This window comes from Equus quagga, chromosome 2, assembly GCF_021613505.1.
Source record: "Equus quagga isolate Etosha38 chromosome 2, UCLA_HA_Equagga_1.0, whole genome shotgun sequence".
NCBI classification, from domain to species: Eukaryota; Metazoa; Chordata; class Mammalia; order Perissodactyla; family Equidae; genus Equus; species Equus quagga.
Genome location: NC_060268.1, coordinates 56,498,519 through 56,522,096, shown reverse-complemented (window position 1 = coordinate 56,522,096; position 23,578 = coordinate 56,498,519). Strand labels below are relative to the sequence as shown.

Genomic DNA, 23,578 nt, shown 5'->3' with positions numbered 1-23,578 from the left:
CTGAGACAAGGTGGGCGTGGCCCCCAGAAGCAGTGATGCGGGATCTGGGGTCCATCTGGCTAGTGGACATCACCTGCACGTATCAGAGTAAGGAGGATGAATGGGGCTGCCCACACGGAGCTCTAATCTGCTAGAACCGACCCTGAGAAGTTGTATCCTCTCCCACTTTTACTCTCCCTGCCACCTCGACCTTTAATTTGAGGGCTACTTCTTCGTAGCAGCACTTCAAGAACTGCTTCTATAATGAACAATCCAGCTGAAGGACATGAAGAGAGAACACGACTTCCTCAAGTGGTAAACCATCTGGTTTTCCTTACCAATGCAAAAAACATCCACTGTAATGGAATATCCCAGGGCTGCAGCCAGAAGAAGCAGGCAGCCTATTCAGGAGACATGCTAAACTCCTATGAACATGCATAATGGCTCGTCCCCCCAGCCCTCAAAGCCTGGGTGACGGGGTGCTGCGAGCCAATACATGACAATATAAAAGCGATGGGAAGAAGCAAGGTGCACCGTGAGATTTCATCCCCCTCCAGGCAACCTAAAATAGATATCACAAACAAGAACATGGGGTCATTTGGGAGGATGGCTTGTCTAATCAAGAACAAATTAGCTACTCAGGTATACATAATGTGGAAATCAGGGACACTTTTTTTTATAAATAAGAACGTGTCATCACTTGGCTCTGATTAGTAGCTATTGTATCCCACAAAATTCATCTTTCAAAAGCAATTCTGCTGCTCTAATATCTCTTATGACATGCATTCTAGTCTTCGTAAACTGCCAACCTGATAGATTTTCCAAAAGGCTAAATCCCTCTTATCTTTCCTTATCTGGCCATGATTCCTTACAGTCATTATGGTACATTTCATTTAAAACCACCACACCCCCATGCCCCGCCCCCGGCCCAACAAACAGTTATTTTGTCATTGAAACTTCCTCCTCCTCTCAGAACATTTCAAAAATTCTCCTTCGTCATATCTCCTTCTTCCTGTCCCTGACCTGTCATTCCAAGCTCCCCCTTTTCCAAGCAGCCGTCCTTGCTCTGTGGCTCTCCCTATTCTTGCTGTTCTCTGAATTTTCATGGACCTTGTAGATTTCTCTGCATAGTATAACAAGTAATTATATCACTTTGTGTTCCTTCTAATATCGGTTCCACAGGGTTCTATGACTATGACGGATAAGGCATACCCAAGGGCCCAGCACAGAGCCTGGTGCCACATCACCCAAGGCCAGCAGCCTCCTCGTTCCTTCCAGTCATGCTGAGTGAACATGGGCAATGTGGGTCCTCTGAGCCTCACTTCACTCCTCCCTAAGAGACAGAGGGGAGACTCTCCCCCTCACCAGCCAACACAGGGCCACAGGAGCATAAGGCCCCGGAGAAACATGCTGAGACCAACACCGACTTTCTTCTCCTCCACATGTGTGATCTCTCAGCTCTATAACCTGAATGAAATCTCTGAGCAAGATCAGGACTCAACACTTTTCCTGTATTTAAGGCATTTTCACAGTATGGAATATCCAATAGATGGTTTTAAAATAACGTTTTCAAGTTAATGGCAGTTATTTTCAGGTAATGGAATTTCAGAATTTTTCTTTACAACTTCATGCACCATATAAATACTTAAAACTTTCTATTAAAAAATTCAAATATATATGAAATTGAGAATATTATAATGAATCCCTAAGTACTCATCACTCAGCTTCAAAAATTATCAACTCATAGTCACTCTTATTCCATCTAGACTCCTCCTTACTTCCTTGTGCAAATCTCCCTTACTGGAGATTATTTTGAAGCAAATACCAGATATCATACCATTTCAATATAACTGTTTTATGAAACTAGTATTTTTAATCAGAAAACGCATAATGAAGCTGTTTTCACTTAGAAGGAAAAAAAATTCTATGCTTATCACATAAAGTTATGGCCATCTCGTTCCCTGTTCCCCATTGCACACAGCAAGACACAGGTGACCCAAGGCAGACTCAGCAGGCTTAAGTTACAATTCCTGGCAGCCCAGGAGCTGGCTGGGTGACTGTGGGCATGACCCTCACCCCAACCTCTGCTCCCAAGGAGGAAACCAGCACACGTAGGCTCTGATGCTCCCAGCTCATCTGTTTGGGCACAACTAGGACTTTCTACTTCCCTCTTATTTGTTTCTATCCCAGCAGCAGCTTTGCTACCCAAAGTAACAGCCTCTACTTGCTCTGTTAACAGAATGAATATTCAAATAGAAACTCTTCTCCATATTGCCTTTGTATTAAAAAAAAAAAAGTCATTCCATTATTTTTTTCTTCTTCAACCTCTTGAAATAAAAAAGAAAAAAAATGAAGCAGTGTCCTGCTTGAGTCTCTCCCCTAGTTTCCGCCCTTATGGAATACAAGAATTCTCGCTCTTCCTCTCTGCCCTTGGGTGAGATAATCAGCCCACCCACAGACCTAACCTGGAAAAATCAGTGATGCAGGTGGCCAGAGGCCTTTAGGGGAGGGGATGACTCCCCAGAGGGTCCACTTCTGTCCCCTCTAAGGTAACTGTGAAATCACTTAAAAATTATTTTGGACCAAATCATAATTCAAATATAAAACTACTCAGGTGATTGTGTACATTACCTGCTGTGGACTTTGGTTCTCTCTCCCTGCTCTACCCAAGATGATAGCTACTAGCCACATGTGGCCGGTGAGCACTTGAAGTGTGGCTAATCCAAATTGGGATGTGCAATGAGTGTAAAGTCCACAGATTTCAAAGACTTGGTACAAAACAGAAAAGTAAAATACCCCATTAATAATTTTTACATTACATTTTGAAATGTTAACATTTTGGGCGTACTGGGTTAAATAAAATACATTGAAATTAATTTCATCTTTTTAAAATGTGGCTAGAAGTTAAAATTATACATGTCTCATTATATTTCTGGTAGAGTGCTTCTCTAGATTCTAATTCCTTTTCACAACAGTATAAATGTGTTTCACGTCAACTGACCATAACTAGTATTATTTGAACACAACCCTAAAGCTAAAATTAATTCACTTGGACTTCTTTTTTAAATTATTTTGTATATTTCTAATGGTTCCTGCTGATTTCCATTAAGATTTAAATATTTAAGTGTTCCAGTAAGACAATCATGGCTACCTTGAGCATAAAACATCACGTAATCACCGGATAGACCTCTTCAGACAAAGTTAAAACATTTAACTGCTGTGCTATTTAAAAAGCAATTCCCAATCCATATCTTTTATCTCACTATCAGAATATAATATTTCTTCTGGCTATTATGATCTTGGGTATTAGAATTTCACTCCACGCAGCTGAGAAAATATTCAAACCCACATTTCTACTACGAGACCAATGAGGACTGAGCATTCTCCATAAACCAGGACGAGGGCCACTCACTTGCCTTCTACTGGTTTCCAATAGATGAAATGATGAACATCTGATTAAACTGAGGAATGAACACTGAATTTTTTCTTAAAGGGAAGACAAACATACATTATACCTGACCTCTGAATGTCAGTGGACTTTAGGATGTTTCCCAGCTGTGTTTTCCTAATGGTCAGAAGAGATCAGAATAAGCTGTACTAATATGATTTAAAAAAAAAAAAGACTCCATGGAAATTCATGAACTAGGCAAAACCTCCATTTTCTAGCTCCATGCTACCCAAAGGGTGGTCTGTCCACCAGTTTCTAACTAGTCTGCAATAACACAAGTACAGAAATGTAGAGTAAACGTTTGGAAACTTTTAGGGCAATTTGACAAAGTAATTTATGTTGGTTGAATGTAATAAAAATAAAAGCATTTATATTTTGTATGTCTCTTTTTTCTCAAAGATTTCACTTTTATTGACTCTTACAAAAGTTTGTCAGCCCTAAACGAATTATAAATTAAATAAGCTGATCTTTCCTCTCAGAAACACTAATCTAAACCAACTCATCAGAATCCTCAATTTCTGGTCATCTCATTCTACGTTTTTAGGAGTTGACGGGCAGAAGGTAACAAAAAAGGAGAAAGGGAGCTGTGACTACATTTTTAGGAAGGAAAAATCACTACTTTGGAAAGGTTGAGTAAAACAGAACTATTTCTATGACATAGCCAGGATTAGGATCTATAACACTGTAATATTTTTAAATCTACAATTACAATGCCATATTTCTTCAATTATAAAATGCTACAGACTATAAACCACATTATGATATAATACAATGTTGATGGGTCCTGATTTAAAAAATATTAAATTATATACAAACTAAAGTTCATATGTGGAATGATCATACCTCAACTAAGCAAAAACGTCAAGTATTCCATTATACACACACACCCCGAAATTAAATAATGTTTTTTTAAAGGCTTCCAAGTTGAAGTTAAAAGCTAAAAATCTCTAGGTGAGTAAGGAACCCATTAGTAAGCACAAATCACGTGCAAAGTGTTCTTAGGATCAGAAAAATCAAGAGGCAGCCCCTGAAGAATTCACAATCGAGATGGGAAGACAGATGGTACCCAAAATATCAAGGAGTGGAGAGTTAAGCAGCTTAAGCATCAAATGACTCTCACTGGTATTCAGTTACATTCAAGGAAGGAGTTTCAAAATTCCTTCCTTAGCCCTGCACCAGCCAATGGAGGGGCTCCTAAGAAGGCTGCATCCTTCCCAGTTTAACCCAAGGTCAAAGGCTTGAGCAAGAAGTCAGGCAGCTGCGCTCCCACCCAGCTGCCAGCAGTAACCAGCTGTTTGTGAGCTCAGGCAGCTACTTCCCCTCTAAGCCTCAGTGTCCTCATCTGTAAAAAGGGTTAATAAGGCATATCCCTCAGGGTTATGGGATGGGTTGGTTTTGTCATTAAAAGATTCAAGGACTTAGGCAAGTTGCAGACTGAAGGGAAGGAGAAACCACAGCCCAGAGGAGAAGGGGATCCTTGCAGAAAGGAGACCTTAGGGGAGATGCTTGCACCCAGGAGCTCTTCCCTCTGACTGGACACTGGCAGGGAGAGTGGAGGGACGCCAGGCAGGCGGCACCTCAGGGACGTCTGTTTTCCATGTGAGACGGGAAGAGTGTTTGCTGTGGAAAGTGGGTGCTGAGGAGGAGGTGGAGTAAAGCAGGTGACAAGTCTGCATGCTTCCTGGAGGGACCTGAGCATGTGTGCACCAGTGGCCCCTAAAAGGATGCCACGTGGGAAGAGGGCTGAGCCGAAGTGGCAGGTCATGATGTGAGTGCTCGCCAGTCTCTAATGGTGTCCCAAGAGGGGGCCACACGGCCTTCATTCTCAAGGGCTCAGGGCGAAGGCATCAGGGAGCTCAGGTTCCTCAAAGGAGCCAAGTAAAGGAGGAAGTGAGAGCAGGGGAGCCTACCAGATGGGAAGGACAAGGAGGAGTTTCGATAGGGAGGTTTCAGTGAGGTCAAAGAGCAGGTGAGGGGGTGCAAAGAGAGGGGTGCAATCAGGGTGAACAGAAAATATCAAGAGGAGCACTATTTCGGGGAAACCACACCTCGCTCAGGGTGTGGTTATGAAAAGTGGAAGGCAAGGCCTTAACAGAGAGCCAGTCAAGGGTCATTTTGGGGGCTGGGTGGTTAATGGGTTCACTTGCAGGGGCACTGCAGCTAACAGCTATGAAGAGAGAGGCTGGGGAGGTGGGAAGGCCCAAGTGCAGAACATCAGCTCCTTGGTGAAGACAGGCATCGGCCAGGAGGGACAGCACATGGTTGAGGCAGACCCAGTGAGCCAAGGCAGGGAGAGGCCCAGCAGGAGGAGGTGATGGACCGGCAGGGAGGGCACCTGCGAGGTGGCAGCAGGGTTAGGTACCCACAGATCCCTCCTCCAGACCCGAGGGCCCTTGGGAGAGGGAGCAGCTCCACAGGAGGCCCACCAGGGCTCAGTGACTAAGAGAAGGCAGAGGCTCTGAAAGCAGCCTGGAATGAAAGTGTTGGGAAATGGAAGTCTGGGCTCGGTTTTCTGATAGAATGCTTAGCCATTAGGCACTACATACTAATGTGCCTCCAGACCTCTGGCTGGTACCACACACACTGGCATAGAAAAGTTTGGCAGAGTGTAGGTTAAAAAGGCTGACAGCAGCCCACCTAAGGGCAGGTGTGGGGAGGAGGTTGCCAGGCAATTCAAGGCACCTGCCAGCTGAGCAGTTCCCTTGAGAAAAGGAACGTGCCCGTGTCAAGCCAGAGAAGCTGGAAGGAAGAACATAACTTACAGAATTAGAAGAAAAGCCGGTAGCTATTATGTTCCTCCCAGGTGCCAGGCAATAGGCACAGCACCTCCACATATCAACACATTAGACACAGAGAGAATGAATGATGGTTTCCGGTGTCTGTCCTGCCCTTGAACATTCTGATTAAATGAAGAGGAGTACAGAGTAGACTAAACGAGACCTCAGAGACATAGCAACCAAATGCAATGGATATTTGGTATTAAGGCATTTTTAGGTTTAATATTAGTTCATTTATTTTTAGGGATGATAATTACGTTTAAGATCCCCAATCTTTAAAGTTGCATACTGGAATATACACAGATGAAATGCGATGTTGAGGATTTATTTCAAAATAAGTGAGAGGAGAAGGAGGGGTTCTTGAAGAAACAAAATGGGTTGTGTATTAATAATCATTGAAGGTGGGTGGTGGGTACATGGGGGCTCATACTGTTTTTGCTCCTTCTGCAGATGTTTGCAATTTCCAACTAAAAAAGAAAAATAAATGGAAGGCAACACATAAAGGTATAGTACATTGCTTTAACCTAATTGTGTTAGTATGATGACACTGCTGCAACCCACTTGAAGCCCTGAAAGTGTGTTTAAATGATGAAAATACTTAAGGTTTAAAGGCAGATCGACAGTTCCATAGGGATAGAGTCTAAGTTTTCTAAAGAAGCAAGGCCAGCTGGCTGTACATACATGCAGTCACGCTTGAGAAGGTCTAGGGACTACATCTGCCCAAACAGTGTGTCACCTTGACATCAAAGTTCGGCACCTTCCCCTCTGATGACATACTGATTCACAGGCATGATGGGCAACAGACTCCTGTCATGCTTTGCTGCCCAGTTGAGGAATCCAGCAATGGAAAGGTGTCAAGTGTCAGGCCCATCTCCCGAGCACCCTTGGTATGACTGGCATCTCCATTTTAAAACCACTAGAGGAATGGCAATAAGCTGGCTAAGGAAAATAGGTAATCCCTGCTCTAAAGTTAACAGCCTGATACTGTTGATTTGATCATCTCCAACTACCCTCACTTCTGAGACCCAGATCATGACCATATTGAGCACAGCTGTGTTGGAAAGTGACTCTCAAGAAATGAGTCAAAGAGACCCAAACACTACTCCTCCCCACACACATACATCCTTCCACCACCAAAATCAGGACATCTTACACGCTCTCTCTTTGGGGAGGATTGGTTTAAGCCACTGGTTCTCAGCCAGGGGTGATTTTGCCCTCCAGGGGACATTTGACATTGTTTGGAGACATTTTTGGTAGCCACGAGTGGGTTAGGGTGCTACTGGCATCTGATTATTAGCAGTCAAGGACACCGCTCAGCATGTTCCAATGCATAGGACTGCCCCACACAAAAAATTATCTGGCCTAAATGTCAATAGGCTGAAGTTGAGAAGACCTGGCTTAAGCAAGTAAAATTAAGGGCTAAGGGAATATTCCGACTTGTTCAAAGAGAGAGAGAAATGACATTGCCTTTTATAAGTGCTTTATTTATATATTTCTACCAATATTCTTTAACCAGATGTGGTATTTGACGCTATGCCCTCTGGTGTAGCTTCTATTTTGTCCACTAACATGAGGGCCCAGACACTTGAGAAACTACAACCGCCAAGACCAATATTTGCTTTTTTCCAACGGCCATGTTTACCCAAGATTATTCTGCTCTTGGTGAACTGGAAACCAACAGGCTATTGACACACTTGGAAGAGAGCCAAGAAATAGTCTAGCACCCTTTCCCATGGGTGGCAAAGGGGGAATGTGGCCAAGGAGACCAATCTCTAAAAACCACCTAAACTTTTGGATGCAACCACTTTGAAACCACTTTGGAAACACATTCATATCAACAGAGCAATTCTGTTAACATTTTCAACAGCAATAAAGTGTCTTGAGAAGAGGAAAGAAAAGGGCAGTGATGTAAGGGAAACCACATGGAGGAGGAAAGTAAAGAAAGAAGAGAGAGAAGAATTATCGCCAAAGGATTTACCAGTGCTTAGACCTGAAGAAGGCAGAAAGGAAAACAATCTCACATGTAATTACTGCTCCATCAATTGTAGTTGTAAAGCCAGGGGAGACTATCTTTAGCTTGATTATTAACCCTGAATATAACCCACAACCACCCTCCACAATAACCAATAATAACTTGTCATTTAAATTCTACTGTTTACATACACGTGTGCATGTTTATATAAAAAATAATTCTCGTAACTGAAATCAGCTGCACCTATCCTACACGATCACTCTCACGTGCCACAGAGCTTCTGTTTTTCATAGCCATTCACCTTTACCACAAAAATTTTACTGTAGCTACAATTACTACCACCAAGTTCACCTGCTTACACAGGAAGCAAAGAGATTTCTGACTAAAGACTGTACCAACCTCACATGTGAACTCCAAATGCTATCCCTTTGAGAAAGTCTGGGCACCAAAGTATGCCTGGGATGGCAATCCTAATGTCCTGGCAATCCTGGGCACCAAAAGCTTGGGCTAACGCCTGCCTCTGGTGGGAACCTCCTCAATTTCCCAGTTTCTCCTAGAAAGGAGCTAAGGTGCTAGACCCAGAAGGTCAGGCCAGAGGTCCCCTTCCCCGAGTGTCTGGGACTCTGGGGTACAGAAAGCAATATCAGAGCAGACCCTTTGGTCCTCCCCTGTCTTAATCCCTGGAGCCTATGAATATCACCTGATTTGGAAAAAGAGTGTATATCTAGACGTGGATATTGAGGATGTTGAGATGAGACCATCCCGGATTACACATGTAAGCCCTAAATCCAATGCAAAGTGTCCTTATAAGAGCCAGAAGGGAAGACACAGAAAGAATAGAAGACCACATGAAGGCAGAGGTGGATGTTTGGAGTGAGGTAGCCATAAGGAAGAGAGGCCTGAAGGCACCAAAAGCTGGAAGAGGTGAGGAATGATTCTCCCCTAGAGCCTTCGGAAGGAGCATGGCTCTGCCAACATCCTGATTTTGGACTTCCAATCTCAAGAACTTTAAGAAAATAAATTTCTGTTCTTGTGAATGAAGGGTAGCAAAATACGCACCCCCCCCCCACCCCTACCGCCATCACAATATGCACTTTGGTATAATAATTATTTTAAGCTGTAGGCAAGTGAAAAACAGCAAATGCGGGGAGAACTTTCTCTGAACTCCCCTTCTCTGCCTAAAGATAAATCTTCCAAAAGAAACTCAATTTTCATCAATCCCCTCCCCCAGGAGTTCCATCAACCAGAAAAGATTGACTCCTCTCAGGACAGGAGACTAGAAGTCGATACCACACCCAGACAAACTTTGTCACAAACTATCATAACTCCCACCTATTCTTCAAAGGGCCCATTCATCTTCCCTAAAAATCACTCTCTCGAGGCCTACATCTCCCTCCCTTTTCCCTATTAAGATGGCATTTAAGTCTGAATTCTAAAGCTATTTCCTAGCGTTACTCATTTTTACCCCATTTATATCTCCCATGAAACACATATGTTTATAAACTTGCTTTTCTCTTGTGAAAGAGGGGTCTCAGCTAAGAAGTCAGACGAGTAGAGAAAATATTATTTTTCCTCCCCTCCGTAAGCCACCCAGTTTGTGCTCATTTGTTAAGGCAGCCCTGGGATATTACTGCATGGTCTAACACTGGGCCTGTCCAGCCTCAGCATCTCAGACTGGCCAGGTCAGGGGACACCTGGGCATCTTCCAGGTGCTCCTTCCCACAGTCCCTGAAGAGCTTAGCAGGGTGGGGCTGGGGATATGTCTCCAGCTCTGAAACCCCAGGCCAAAGATGTTTTCCAAAGGATGAGCTCTGGGGCAAGATCAAGGAAGTGTTCCCATCTGTCACTGGGCAGAGCCCCACCCAAAGAAACAAACCCTTCCCCAAGGTCTGTGACACCAACGACCCCAACACCTCGTGGGCCCTCTGATAAGGGGCTGCTGCCATCAATCTTTTTGCTGACGTTTACTGAGGTCTTCCCATGGGCCACACACTGTGCTTTCAACAATGTTAAGAGGTAACTACCTAATCTGAGTTTTGTTTTTATCACTTTTAGGACCGAAAAAAATTGTTTAGTGTTGCACCTAAAAAGAGACTGCCCCCAACAGCATGCCTCTTGAGGAGTTTGCCCAGGTCACTCAGCCAGTCCAGTCGGCGGAGGAGCCAGAACCATGATGGAGAGTGACTCCAGAGCCCACGTCTTCAGCCCTGGCCCTCACTCCACTCTGCTTCTACTCAGAGCCAGGAGGTTTGTCCCCTCCCCTCTAGCACGCTCCCTGCCAGGCCTGCCCTGCCTCAGCCCCACTGTAGCCAGAGCCTCACTCCTGGCCTAGGCCTCAGCCACTGCCCACCCATTTCCCCTGACCCCCAAACCTTATGGAGCTTAATTAAACAATCATTAGGTACACAAAATGCTCACACTCCGGATGAGGGGCCGGAGAACTCAATTCAACAGGGGACAGTGACATTTAAGTAAACAGTTACATTGTAAACACTGCAGGGGACAAGAAAAGAGCAAAATCCTGAGGTCCTAAACCAAACACGTCATCTTCAGCTACAAACCCACTCTGGCTCTTGCCAAAGTTAATGATTCCCCATAAAGGCACACATCTCAAGCAAGGTGCTGTCACTCCATCAGAAATGCCATCGCCCTGGGGAGGTGTTATGGGCTGACTGATCTGACTCCAACCTCTTTCCGCTCCAATCCACCCTTCACCACGGTTCCGGCATCTCTAGGACAGAAAGCTTTACGACCTTTTCAGCCAATGCTTTCTTTCAGGGAAGCACTCTCACAACGCGTTTCACACACCTTTAAGAACCAATAATCACAATGCTGGCCATCTATCATCAAGGAATAACCTTAGATGCAGAAAAGCTCTCAAATATAAAGATGCAAAACATTCATTCTTTATGCTAATAAGAACTTGGAGACAACTTGATGATCCAAAAGAATGGGCTAAGTTAAATGTGTTTCATTCTCTCAGCTGGATATTACATGGCTGGAAAAATGATGTTTATGAGAACCTGAGAAAATATACTAAGTGGAAAAAACAGAAAGCAAAATTGTACTTATAGCACGATCACAACTATGTCAACTCAAGAAATAAAGCAACCAACCCCATGGGAGGAAAATCTGACAGGAAGATTAGTCAAAATATAAATTTTTCCTGAGTGGTGGGGCTATGAGTGTTTATTTCTCCCTATTTTACTTTATAATTTTTTATACATTTTCTATGACGAATATGTATTGCAATTAGAGTAGAGGAAAAACAAACTTCATATTTAAGAAAAAAAAGATCAAGGCTCCCATGGCTGCCCATTGCTGCAGAGATTTCTAGAGCGACATATGGGACCCTTTGCAAGTACGTGCTTACTTCCTCCTCAGCTTCCACAGCCACTGCCCCTCCACTCCATGCACCCCACCTTCTGGCCACATTTAATTCCTTTATATTCTAGCATCTGCACCCTCCACCTCAGTACTTTTACACGCGTTGGTGTGCCCCTCCCTTCTTCTCTCTCCCGCTGGGAGGCAGTTTCCAAGAGGGCATGGGATTCATCTTTCTGGAGTCCCTTCTGTAACCCCCATGCCTAGCAAAGTCTCTGCCACATCGTAAGGTGCAATAGATGTCTGCTGAAGGAAGAAACAGAGAAGCATGAAGACCTGCTCACATGTAGCCTCCTCTCTAGCATTTCCCCTGGCCTCCAGCCTCTCCTGGCCCCCTCCATTCCACCAGGAGTTACCTGTTTATACCTGTTTTCACAGAACACAACACATACCTGATCTAACAGAACATTTACATGTTATATTTTAGTTATTTCTAGACCAGATTAGCAGCAACCACACCAGATAGATAATGAACACTGATGCTTGAGAGTTTACGTGAGTTATCTCCCTTTTCCTCACAACAACCATAAGAGGTAGCTATTATCATCCTCATTGCACAGATGAAGAAACTGAGGCTTAAAGAGGTCAAGGAACACACTCAATCCCACAGCTAGGAAGCAGCAGGGCTGACTCCAAAGTTTAGGACTTGACAATCTTTTGCTGGGGCCAAAAGCCAGTTTGTATATCCTCTGCAGTGGACTGTCAACTTCTTGTGGGCAGGAAATACATTCTGCTACGCTTTGAAAGCTGGCCAACACCGCAGCGCATAGCCGACATTCCAATCCTTGCTGATTTGAATCGCAGGAGGATGGCAATAATGTGGACTACTCTGATTCATTAGGTGAGATAACCCTAGACCCACCCAGCTGGAAGTTTAAAGGGTCTGCCCGGTAAAGCAAGGGTAATCAAAACAGGTTCAAGTTCATTCAGATTAACAAATGGCTATGTAAGGAATTTAAGGGTCCAGCTGTTGCCAGAGAGCGCCCCTCAAGCAATCCAGAAGCACTTAATTAAGAAGTGGTATGTTAATTGTTGCTCTTAAATATCCCTTAGCATAGATTCCCTAAGGCCCTCTATTGGGCAATAACGTCTTACATTCATGTCACAGATCATATTTCAAAAAGCTCTTTTAGGCAGTCTAGTGCAATTTATTATATAGGTACTTTAATGTTTTCAAATTTTCCCTATAATTCTTTAAGTTAGGTGACTTCCCACCATTCCTTTACTACTGAAATTTTTTACTGTACCAAAAGAATGATATAAATGCTTCTCAAAACGATATTTATAAACTTTACTCACCCCAGGCAAGTCAGGGGGGAGAGTCTGTGCCCTGAGCGTTAGCTGGGACACCACACAGCCTGCAGACCCGCCGTATTTTAACACTTATTAACAGCTTGTCTGGGATTGCTGCTGGTGAATCTCTAGCACAAATTAGCAGATCTTACATGTCCCCCTCCTCCTTGGGGCTAATTGCACAGGGGACAAGGGGATATTTATATAAGCATTTCTGAGAACATGTGTGTCATTTCGGGGAGTGCGGGCTCTTACATAGCAGGAGAAAATTAATGTGCTCAGGAAAAACAACACAGAAGTGTGATTTGTGAAAAAGAAACCTATAAGGTAAATAATACAGGAAGGGACTAACCTGAGCATAACCTGCAGGGGTGGCAGAACTTTCTCATCCACATCTAAAATCTTCATAGTGTGTGGATTGAAATAAGGTTGCCCCCACCACGAGAAGAGGCCAACACAGCCGGTCCCAGTGACGATTCTGACTGTCCTTCCTGTCACCTGCAAGACCAGCCTCTCAACCCTACAAAGCAGCCAGAAACCTGGCTGCCTGACTCCTATCAGTAGATGACTTCCATCAAGCCTACAGGAGCCTGTCTTAAATGGGGAAAAGCCCACCAGACAAGGCCTCTGAAGGCCCAAGACTGAGTCACCGTCCTGCCCCATACAAGCCGTGTGGCTATGCCTTCTGAGCCTCCAAGTCTCCATTTCTCATCTGCAAAATAGCACATGCACTGCTTTTAGCCCCAACCCTTGACAACAGGAGGACACGTGCAATAATTTTAAAAGATAAGACACCACCACTGAGGATATGCATACTGTCATGTTTTTTAAAAATTAAATGCCCCTTATGAACTAATTTATTAGCTCAATGAATAGGAATGTGCATGTGGCACTGGGCTAGTCCCTGGGGAACACAGGAAGGAGTAAGGCCAGGCCTCCACTGCAGAACCATACCCCTAGTCCGGGGGAAGGAAGGACACATGAACAAATGACTACAATAAAATGTGATGTGCATGGGGGGTAATCATCCAAAGTGTTCTGGGAGACACTGGTAAGGGAACTTGAAGGAATCACAGAAGGCCAGGAGACCCGACTCTGGCAGGATGACAGAAGCCGTGCCTTACATGGGAGAGGGACATCATAATGTAAAGCAGCAGCAGGAAAATGAGTGGGAGCATTCCAGGAGGGCCAGACAAGGCAGGACCAGGAGGAGGGAGGCGCAATCAGGGAGGCAGGCAGGGGTGGGCACCACCGCCCATGTTACTGCATTTCAGCCTCACTCTTCCGCTGTAACCATAACAAATCCCAAGTTAACAGTGAGGGCCACAACCCACAGACACCAGGAGGTGGGCAGTCGACTGTCTCAGCGACCCCTTGCCACGCAGTTATTGCACTCCGGGGTGTCGAAGTTAAACAAGAGGTAAGGCAGCAAGACACACGGGTAAGAACAAACCAAAATGGTTTAAACAAAACATTTTTTTTTAATATCATAAGTAGACAAGGCTATAATAGTAACATTTATCTGGTATGGGGCATAAATTGGCTCTAGAGAAAAATAAAATTAGAACATTAGAGTTAGTTCAAGAGAAGATAATTTCCCCCAAACTGTTCAAGAGCACCTGTTAGGTGCCAGGTGTCAGGCATCTGAAGATGAAGAAGATAGTCCTTGACCTCAAGGAGCTTGTAAGCTAAAAAGAAAAGAAAGTGAAGGCTTCATTTAACAGCGGTGATAAGAGCTAACAGGGTGAACACAGGGTGCTGTGGGGCATCTAACAGAAACCAGAGCCAGGAGGAGGGACGAGTAGGGGGAGCTTTCTCCAGGGAGAGGATATTTAATTCTGGAGCCTGAGAAGAAAGGAGAGAAAGGGGGAAGGGGCAGAATACTGCAAGAGGGAGCAGTAAGGTCAGAGTTCCGGAGGCAGCAGGAACCGGGCACTTCAGGGAACCCTCAAGAGACTGGAAAGCCTGAGCCCAGGGGGTCGGGAACGTTCTGGAAGGAGATGAGGTGGGAGTGGTGATCTGAAGACTGAGGACAGTGGCAGGCTACTGGTCATGGTCACAGAGAATAATGCCCCTTTTCGCAAGAAAAGATTTTTTACCCCAACATCATCTTCATATAAAGTGCCTGGCTCATTAGTGCTTGGAAATGTCGGCAATTGTTACTGGAATGTCAGAACACTGCATGCACTTTCTGTTCAGTAATGCAGCAGAAGGGTGGAGAATTTAGCCACAAGACTCCCTAAAGGACCTTAACATAAGGTAAACTCACCTGTAAAATGGTCCCATGGCAGAGACCCTAATGAAGCATGACAATTATTCCACACAGGCTCTCAGCTCCTCTGGCGAAAGCATTAACTGTTATGGAAAGGGCTGGAGGAAAGCAGACACACCCGCTGAGGAGGGGCCTCAGTGGGGTGTGTTACATTCCTTTGAAAACGGGCCCCTGCTATAATTTGTGTAATCAGACCAGAGATTGGACTGCAGAACTCTGCTTCCCATTTATTACAATATCACACTCCTGCCCAGGAAACCCCACCCCAGCTTTTGTTTGGAATTCTTTTCCTTGATTAGGTGTAAGCCCTATTATTCCCACCAATCAAAAATAAAACATGGGTCTGATGAAGCTGCAGCATGCGGCACAGTCAGAAACTGACTTCCATGAATCGGGCTAGCTCATTCTTTTCTTCTGTCTCGTTTTAAAATGATGATTTCTTTTTCATTTCCTATTCTGTGGAGGAAGAGTGGGAAGCAGGGACATTTTGTACAAATAGAAAGGCAAAAGGCAAATCATTTTTGCTCTCTGGAAAGAGTCATGCAAGCCCAGGGGAACACCCTCCAGGCTGTGCACACAGCCCCTCACTGCCTCCTGGCGCCAACGCTCGGCTGCCGCTCTGCACACTCAGCTAGTGGGAAGGGGCGAAGGAGGCCTCAGAGCCCCATCTTTGCAAACGCTGCTCTCCATGGAGCTGCTCCCACTGCCTCCTGGCAGCAATGGCAGTGCTGCACTGAGATGGCTATCTGGCTGCCTTCCTATGCAATTCAGCTCAATCCAATCCCAAAGAAGGGCTGAGGAGCAGGGCAGAGGCCATCATCCAGACAGCAGGAAGACTTATTCTCCAGGATAGTTGATAATTCTTACAATGAAAGATAGAGGTTACAGGAAAATTTTATTTCAAAGCAGTGAGATTAGAAGAAAAAGGATGAATCACTTCATTATTTAGCAAATACTTCAGCAATGTAAAAGATGTTTGGTGGTCTGTTCAGCCTAAAGGGGCAGCCTCAGGTACCACGGGACCCGCCTCACCTCCACCAAAGCTGTCTGGGCAGGGGTGAAGCTCTAACTTTGAGGCAGCTCATCCATTGTCCAGCAGGGACCTAATGCTTAGGTGGCCTGGCTCAAACAGCGCAATTCTGGCCAATAGGATTCTCCCCAGTAACTCTGAACCATTCCATTGGGTGGAATTCTAGCTGGGAGGTTGGAAGCTCAGGAAATCAGAAAGACTGGGGCTGGGGCAGCCACAGAACGCTACAGCAAACTCCTGAGTAAGGAGGCATGACCTCGCAAGTTCATCTGTACAACAAGAAGATAAAGGACACCTTAAGACAGGAACCAGGGATGCAGGACCCCAGGAGAATACTCTCAGTCCAGTTCCCATGAGCCCTGGGGCACTTCATTTCCTATCCTGTGATAGCCCCAAAGATACACAGAAACCTTCCCTGTTTACCAAACTTGTGTGACTGGATTTCTATCACAACCAAAGACCTTGCCTAAAATAAGCACCCAACACGTGTCTGGTGCTGTGACAACAGTACTATCTCTGAGCTGTATAGAAGACAAAACCCCTTACTAGATAATTGCAGAATATGGTAGTATGGCTGCAAGAACACAGCTCACTTTGGGCCGGATTTGCCAGAACGCTCTTTAGAAGAGAAAGGACTCCACTTTGCCCATGAAGAGCAGGAAGGGTGTAGTTAAACAGTGAGGACAATGTGATAATGTCTCCCTGAAACCGGGCTTCATTACTGCAATTCCTCTGGGCTCAGTCCACATCCGCTGGCCTCAGTTAGACTGTAGCCCACACACAACTGGGAGAGGATCTACTGGCAAGCTCTCCCACCTCAATTCTTGGTGATCCTAGTAAAATACAGCAATCCCCAGAGGAAGCTACTTGGAGCTCTCTTAACAATGCGCTGGCATGCTGAAAGACAAGAGGCAAGGCAGGCTGCTGGAGAAGCCCCGCCTCTGAACTTCTCCTGGCCCGCCTTCTTGTTCACAGCATTAGCAGAAGAGGAAGGGGATGTTCATTCACAGAAGTCCAAATGGCACCAGAAACTACATCCTGATCTCATAAGTTTTCAGGGATAAGGGTGGGAATGGAGATGGAAACAAAGTAAGACGCAAATAAGAAGCTAACCATTTATCAGAGGAAATATGATATATACACAATTGACCTAATCACATGCATGCACAACCCCTAATTGCTATAAAGTCTACATAAAATGTACGAGGAAATCATTTCTAAATCCTAGATGCGAGGAAATTTCCTTGAGAAATGCAATTGAGTTGGAATATAAAAGCCCCTAGTTATGTAGGCAAGATCAATATTACTGTACAAACATGATTTAAATTAGTAAAATAAATTACAACGATGGCTTTCAAACTTTTTAGCAGCAGAGTGTTGTCTTCAAATGTAATTTTACTTAGAAGTCCAATAAGCAATGCAGATTCCTAAAAGCAGATTTGCTCTAGTTGCTTGGAGGAAACAAGATGTGGAGCCCCACAGACCAGCAAGCCGCAGAGGGGCCTCCACAGGACACACAGGACCCCCTGAAACGAAAGCTTATGGCTTTCAGGCACACGTGGTAATTTGAAATTTACCTAATGGAGGTGGTCCCAGGTAGTACAATCTACTCACAAAAAGGGACGATCATTTACAAGGTAAGGGCTGAGGTTACATTCTGAGCCTGTGGCTTTAACTCCGCCAGCCCACTCTTCAGCAATGCAGATAAGGAGCCCCCAACCACAGCAAAGTACCAGGGTTCTGGGCTATCACGTTGCACATCTTGTATGTCATTCTTTTCCTCTTTTCTAAATTCACTGCCCCCATGCAGCCCCCCAAACCCCCTTGGATCTCACAATTAGTAAGGATGTGATAATGTCTCCCTGAAACCGGGCTTCATTACTGCAATTTTCTGAATTTCAACCCTACCAATTTATTCTCAGGGCACACTTAAAATGTGGCTCCATCTGCCTAAGGAGAACATGACTTCCAGACCCCCAAGACTCATCTCAGCCTGGGTCACTGCCACTGGCTAGACCCCTCAATTCCACCCATACTCTCCTTCAGAAAAATCAAATAGGTTCACGTAAGTCGGTCTTGCCCAAAGTGTGTTCCTAGGATTCCTGCAGAGGTCCTGGTCCAGAATGTCCTCAGATGCTTCAACATGCTCCTCTACATGGTGAATTCCTTAGAGGAAAACCAGGTGGGAGAACCTTAATGAATCACATCCCACATTACTGCCAAGTCCTTAGGGAAATAATCAGTGACAAACATTTCCCCCAATTATAGTTAATTTGATACTTGTCTTTATAAGAAAGTATTTATAAGAAAATAAGTCAGAAATGAGCAAACACATGGTGAATTACAAGTAGTGTCCCATTACAATCAGGAAGATGACAAGTATGTCTGTTACTATTCAACATTTTACTTCACCCTCTAACCAATGCAGAGACATGAAATAAGGTAAAATATTAGGAAGAAAGCAATAAAACTCATTTTTTTTTTTTTTTTTGCAAATGAAATGCTTGTCTGCCTAGAATCTAGTGGACTGTAGATGGTCTGATACAGTAACCATTTAAAAAGTGTCATTGAAAAAAAATTCCACTCATAATAGCAAGAAGGCAGGCAGGCAGAAGGGAAAGGAGAAAAACAAAAAGAAAATAACTGGAAATAAACCAGCTCATAAATACGCCAAAACAATCTTATTTTAAATTTTACTGAAGGATATTAAAGAAGATACTAATAGTGGCGAGAGGTACCACTTCCCAGATAGAAAGACTCAATATTGTAAGACAGCGGTTCTCCCTCTGTCAGTTTATAAAGTCAGTATGAGCCAACATCTCAACAGGACAATCTGCACAACTTACAAGGCCAACTCTAAAGTGGAACTGGAAGAGAAAGCTTCAGAGTGACTAAAAGTGTTTTTATACGAGACTAATTCTGAAGGGAAACTTACCCCAACAAAACTCAACATGCTGTAAAGCTACAGTAATTGGTATCACAGAAATAGATCATTAAATAGGAGTGAGAGTACAGAAAACATATACAGACATTTAGGATACAATAAATGTATCATTTAAAATAAGTACAAGAGCAAATTGTTCCATATATTGTAATTGGAAAAGTCAACATCCACATAAAATTGTTACAGCTCTACCACTATCACACACAGAGACAAATTCCAGGTAGATAAGAGACATGAATGTAAAAAAATTGTAAAACCAGAAAACAATATGAATACCATTTACATTTACAAAGCCCAAAAGACAAAGAAAAGTTCACAGATGTGACAACACAATAGTTAAACCTTGTATGTTTCATGAACAAAGTCAAAGACATGCTACAAAGAGACATTATTGGGGGCCGGCCCAGTAGCCAAGTGGTTAAGTTTGCGCGCTCCACTTCAGCGGCCCAGGGTTTCACCGGTTCAGATCCTGGGCACGGACATGGCACCGCACATCAGGCCATGTTGAGGCAGCATCCCACATGCCACAAGTAGAAGGACCCACAACTGAAATATACAACTTTGTACTGAGAGGATTTGGGGAGAAAAAGCAATTAAAAAAAAAAGATTCGCAAGATTAACTTCATCTATTACGTTTTACTCTAAAGCTTCCTATAATGTTTAAATCCTTCATAAGTGGGAATTCAAATATTGTTAATGATAATATTTATATGTTTTTAATCAAAAAAAGGTTAATATAAAGGAACATTTCAACAAGTCCTTTCATAAATATTCACAAACTAAAAATTAGTAGAGTAAAAAAAATTTGCTTTCTATTTTTCAGGAAAAAATAAGAGGAATGTGGACAATTATGTGAAATATCTTCCTTTAAGCATTCTCCTTAGGGCTTCTCCCATGGATGTTCTGGAAGAGAAACTATGCACTTCAAAGGGTGTGCCTCTAGGTTTTTGACGATTATTTGATGCCCACACTAGTAACAAACAAAAATCATCTCAAGAGTAAACTAAGAACCTCATAAGGAAGAGACTTCGCAATTCCTAACCTATGGGAAGGTGTTCTTTGTTCATTTTAAAAGGGATACAATTTGCAAAATCCAAAATTTCTGTGAATTTTTCATAGCAAATGCAGCATAAAAGATTTTTAAAAATCCCCATCTCTGCCAAACCCTTACGTTTTCTCCCCATCTACAAGGAGACCTACTGGAGTCTTGCTAGAGTGCTGAATTTGGGATTGAGGTGCAAAGCTATCACGCAAGTGACACACTCCCTCACCACAAAATAGAATCCCCTGGGCCAGTCTTGTAGCCCTGTCTCACTCTTAGGTGAAAAAACTCAGGCTCAGAAAGCAGCATGATCCTGCCTTTTCCATTCTTTCCAGAAAATAGTCCTTTCTGGCCCTAGTTAAGTCATTCTTTTTATTTTACCCTTTACTAAATAGTAAACAAGTAACCCTAAACCTGTACAGTTTCTCTCTCCCACCATCCTAGAAATAGCATATGCCACTTATTTCAAAAGTCTGCAATTCTCCTGGATTTTTCCATCAGTCAAATTTACTAATATTTTAGCCTTTCTTTTCCAAAAGCAATTTTAATGTGTATCTCCAAGTTCTCTTAAGTGAAAACTAAGCCTTCAGATACAAGTAGGGCTTAAAACTTAATCAAAACTCCATGTCTAGCATCAACAGCTGGTATAAGAAGTCTCGCTTCCCCACCCTAGATCAAGGGACGCTCATCTACAGGATTTCTAGTCACTCCAAGTAGTCCCCGTGTGCAGGAAACACGCAAGTGAGCATCAGCCACCCCTCAAGGTCGTCTCTTCTCCAGCCATGATAAGAGGAGAGGATAGAGAATCACTCTGACACAAAAGTCTTCCTCACGTTATAATTGTTCCACAAACATCTGTTATACCTATTTATATTAAGTATCTTGACTGATCCTGGTTAACGTTTACCCATTTGCATCCAGTAATTAACTCCTTTTCTATCAGAAAATTCAATTCTTTGAAATTCTGACAAGCCTAGTGAGAAAAAATAATACAATTCCAGGACTGAATCTCTGCTGTGTTCTGTAGCTTAGACTACTGGCAAAAAATAACTAGATTAAAAGATATTTATCACAAGCTAATGGCTTAGCATAAAACTTAAACAATAGCTATTAAACAGAAACATCATTTCTGTAATTTTTCCTGACAACTTAGGTATTTAATAAATAACGAGGAAGCATTTTTCCACCTAAATTATAAAGCATAACACAAAGGGCATACAGAACACAAATATTCAGTCCCTTCCATATTAAATGATGGGTATAAAATGCATTTCTTTTTATGCGCATTTTCTTAAAAGGCTTGAAATGATGCACACCAAATTCTTAACACTCTTGAAGTGGGAAAAGGTGAGGAGAGAGACTTTTACATTGTAGTTTCTAAAATATCTGTATAATTTGACTTCTCTAACATGTATCAATTTTGTCATTAATGTAAAACTATGCTGGCAAAGATGCATTGAAAATAGCACTGTAGTGAATTGCTTGTGGTACTGTAAATTGGTACAACCCTTCCCACAAGGTATGTAATAGCTTTAGAAATATTTATATCCATTCACTCAGCAATTATATTTATTTTACAAGTTTTCTATAATTTGGCTACGTTATTTTTAAAGAAAAGCAATCTAGCTTAATACATGTATCACATTAGATCTTTAAAATGGAGACTTTTGAAATGTAATCTGGAAAAACTAATAGTAGAGTTGATTCTCGTTATCTGCAGCAGTTATGTTCTACAAAGTCACCATAAATACTGAATTAGTGAACACCGAACTATTGCTCCAAGGGGAAATACAGGGTTAGGTTCTTGGGAGTCTCTGGTCACAACATTTTCATCAATAGATCAATACATAACCTTGTTTTATGTGTTTAAAGACACATGAGATAGACAGATAGATATGATTAACATTGAACTCATGGCCAGCAGCACTATAACTCAGGCCTGAACGAAGCTTATCTAATATGTATTTTCTCCGTAAAGCACATTACAGTCTTCTTGCACTTACAAACACTAGACAGCACTTCAGCACTACACTTACAGGCCATTTTAAACAGCAAAATCACCAATAAAAAGCACAAATTTCTGAAAAACACGTCACTAAATAGACCATGAAAAGGACACTTGTTTACAGCCTGAGAGCTGAAATAAGAAGGCAGAGCGTCACCTTGTTCGACCTCAGTGGGAACAGATGCATCAGATGACTCCAATTTTTTGCCTCTCTGCACAAATGTGTGTCCAAGACTGACCATAAAAGCACCAGGAGTATTGATTTTTGTCTTACAAATAAATTTTAGCAAGTAGACAAACTTGCAAATACAGAATCCATGTGTAATGAGAATCAACTGTATGTCTTGCCTTTTAATAGTGAGAACAAAATACTCAAAAGATAGATTAACAGCAGAGTAAAGAGATATCCATTAAAAGCTTTCTTGCCTCTGCTAACTCAGTGGTTCTCACCCAGGTGTGATTTTGCTCCCAGGGGACATTTGGCACTATCTGGAGATAAATGTTGATTGCCATGATTGGGTCTAGTGGGTTGAGGCCAGGGATGCTGCAAACATCCAACAACAACTCAAGACTATCTGGCCCAAAATGTCAATAGTGCCAAGACTGGGGCTGGCCCTGTGGCCGAGTGGTTAAGTTCGTGCGCTCCGCTGCAGGCGGCCCAGTGTTTCGTTGGTTCGAATCCTGGGTGTGGACGTGCCACTGCTCATCAAGCCATGCTGAGGCGGCGTCCCACGTGCCACAACTAGAAGGACCCACAACGAAGAATATACAACTATGTACCGGGGGGCTTTGGGGAGAAAAAGGAAAAAAATAAAATCTTTAAAAAAAGAGAAAAAGAAGAAGACTTGATGCTTTCCAGCATCTCCTTCTTAAAAAAAAAAAAAAAAAAAAAAAATAGTGCCAAGACTGAGAAAGCTTGTGCTAACTAACCTACTGTCAATATTTTTTTAAGTGTATGTTCCAGCACCTTCTATCAACATACATTTTAATGCCTAAAACAATAAATAATTAAATATCGAGGACAAAGCAGCTCTCATATTTCTTGGTGGTCTTTTATTTATAGACAAATTTTTATTAAATGCAGTTGAAGACACAAAGCACTTAGAAGCTATATTGAAAAGTGTGACTTTTCCTATCATTTCCACTGAGCTTGTAATCACGAATGGAGTAACTCCAACAATAATGTAAAACACAGAGCCAGTCTGAAATCTAGTTTCTGTTTTAACACTAGGTAAGTAAAAGTCATGATGGCACAGGAAATGAGAAGTGTAGTCTACAGTATACTGTCCACGAAATGGAGCTCTTTCAGAGTAAGTCAAGAACCTTTGAGAAGGTTATTATGGGTACTCCGCCTGAGAAGAAAATTCAAATCTTACTAAGTCTGATTTTAGGAAAAGAGGCCCAACTTAAGTGGCCTCCAAAATATCCTTAA

At 43.0% G+C, this 23,578-nt stretch overlaps 1 protein-coding gene across 8 annotated transcripts in view; it reads right to left on the bottom strand.

Annotated features, from left to right (window-relative positions):
• Positions 1–23,578, bottom strand: part of TLN2 (talin 2) — a 413,192-nt gene that overhangs the window by 255,250 nt on the left and 134,364 nt on the right. Inside the window, exon 1 of one of the 8 annotated variants that reach the window (XM_046652953.1) lies at positions 15,123–15,183. The exons of the other annotated variants lie outside the window; for them this stretch is intronic. The gene's annotated coding sequence lies outside the window, so the exon portion shown is untranslated. Of the gene's footprint in view, positions 1–15,122; positions 15,184–23,578 lie in introns of those variants that run through there. 8 annotated transcript variants of the gene reach the window in all.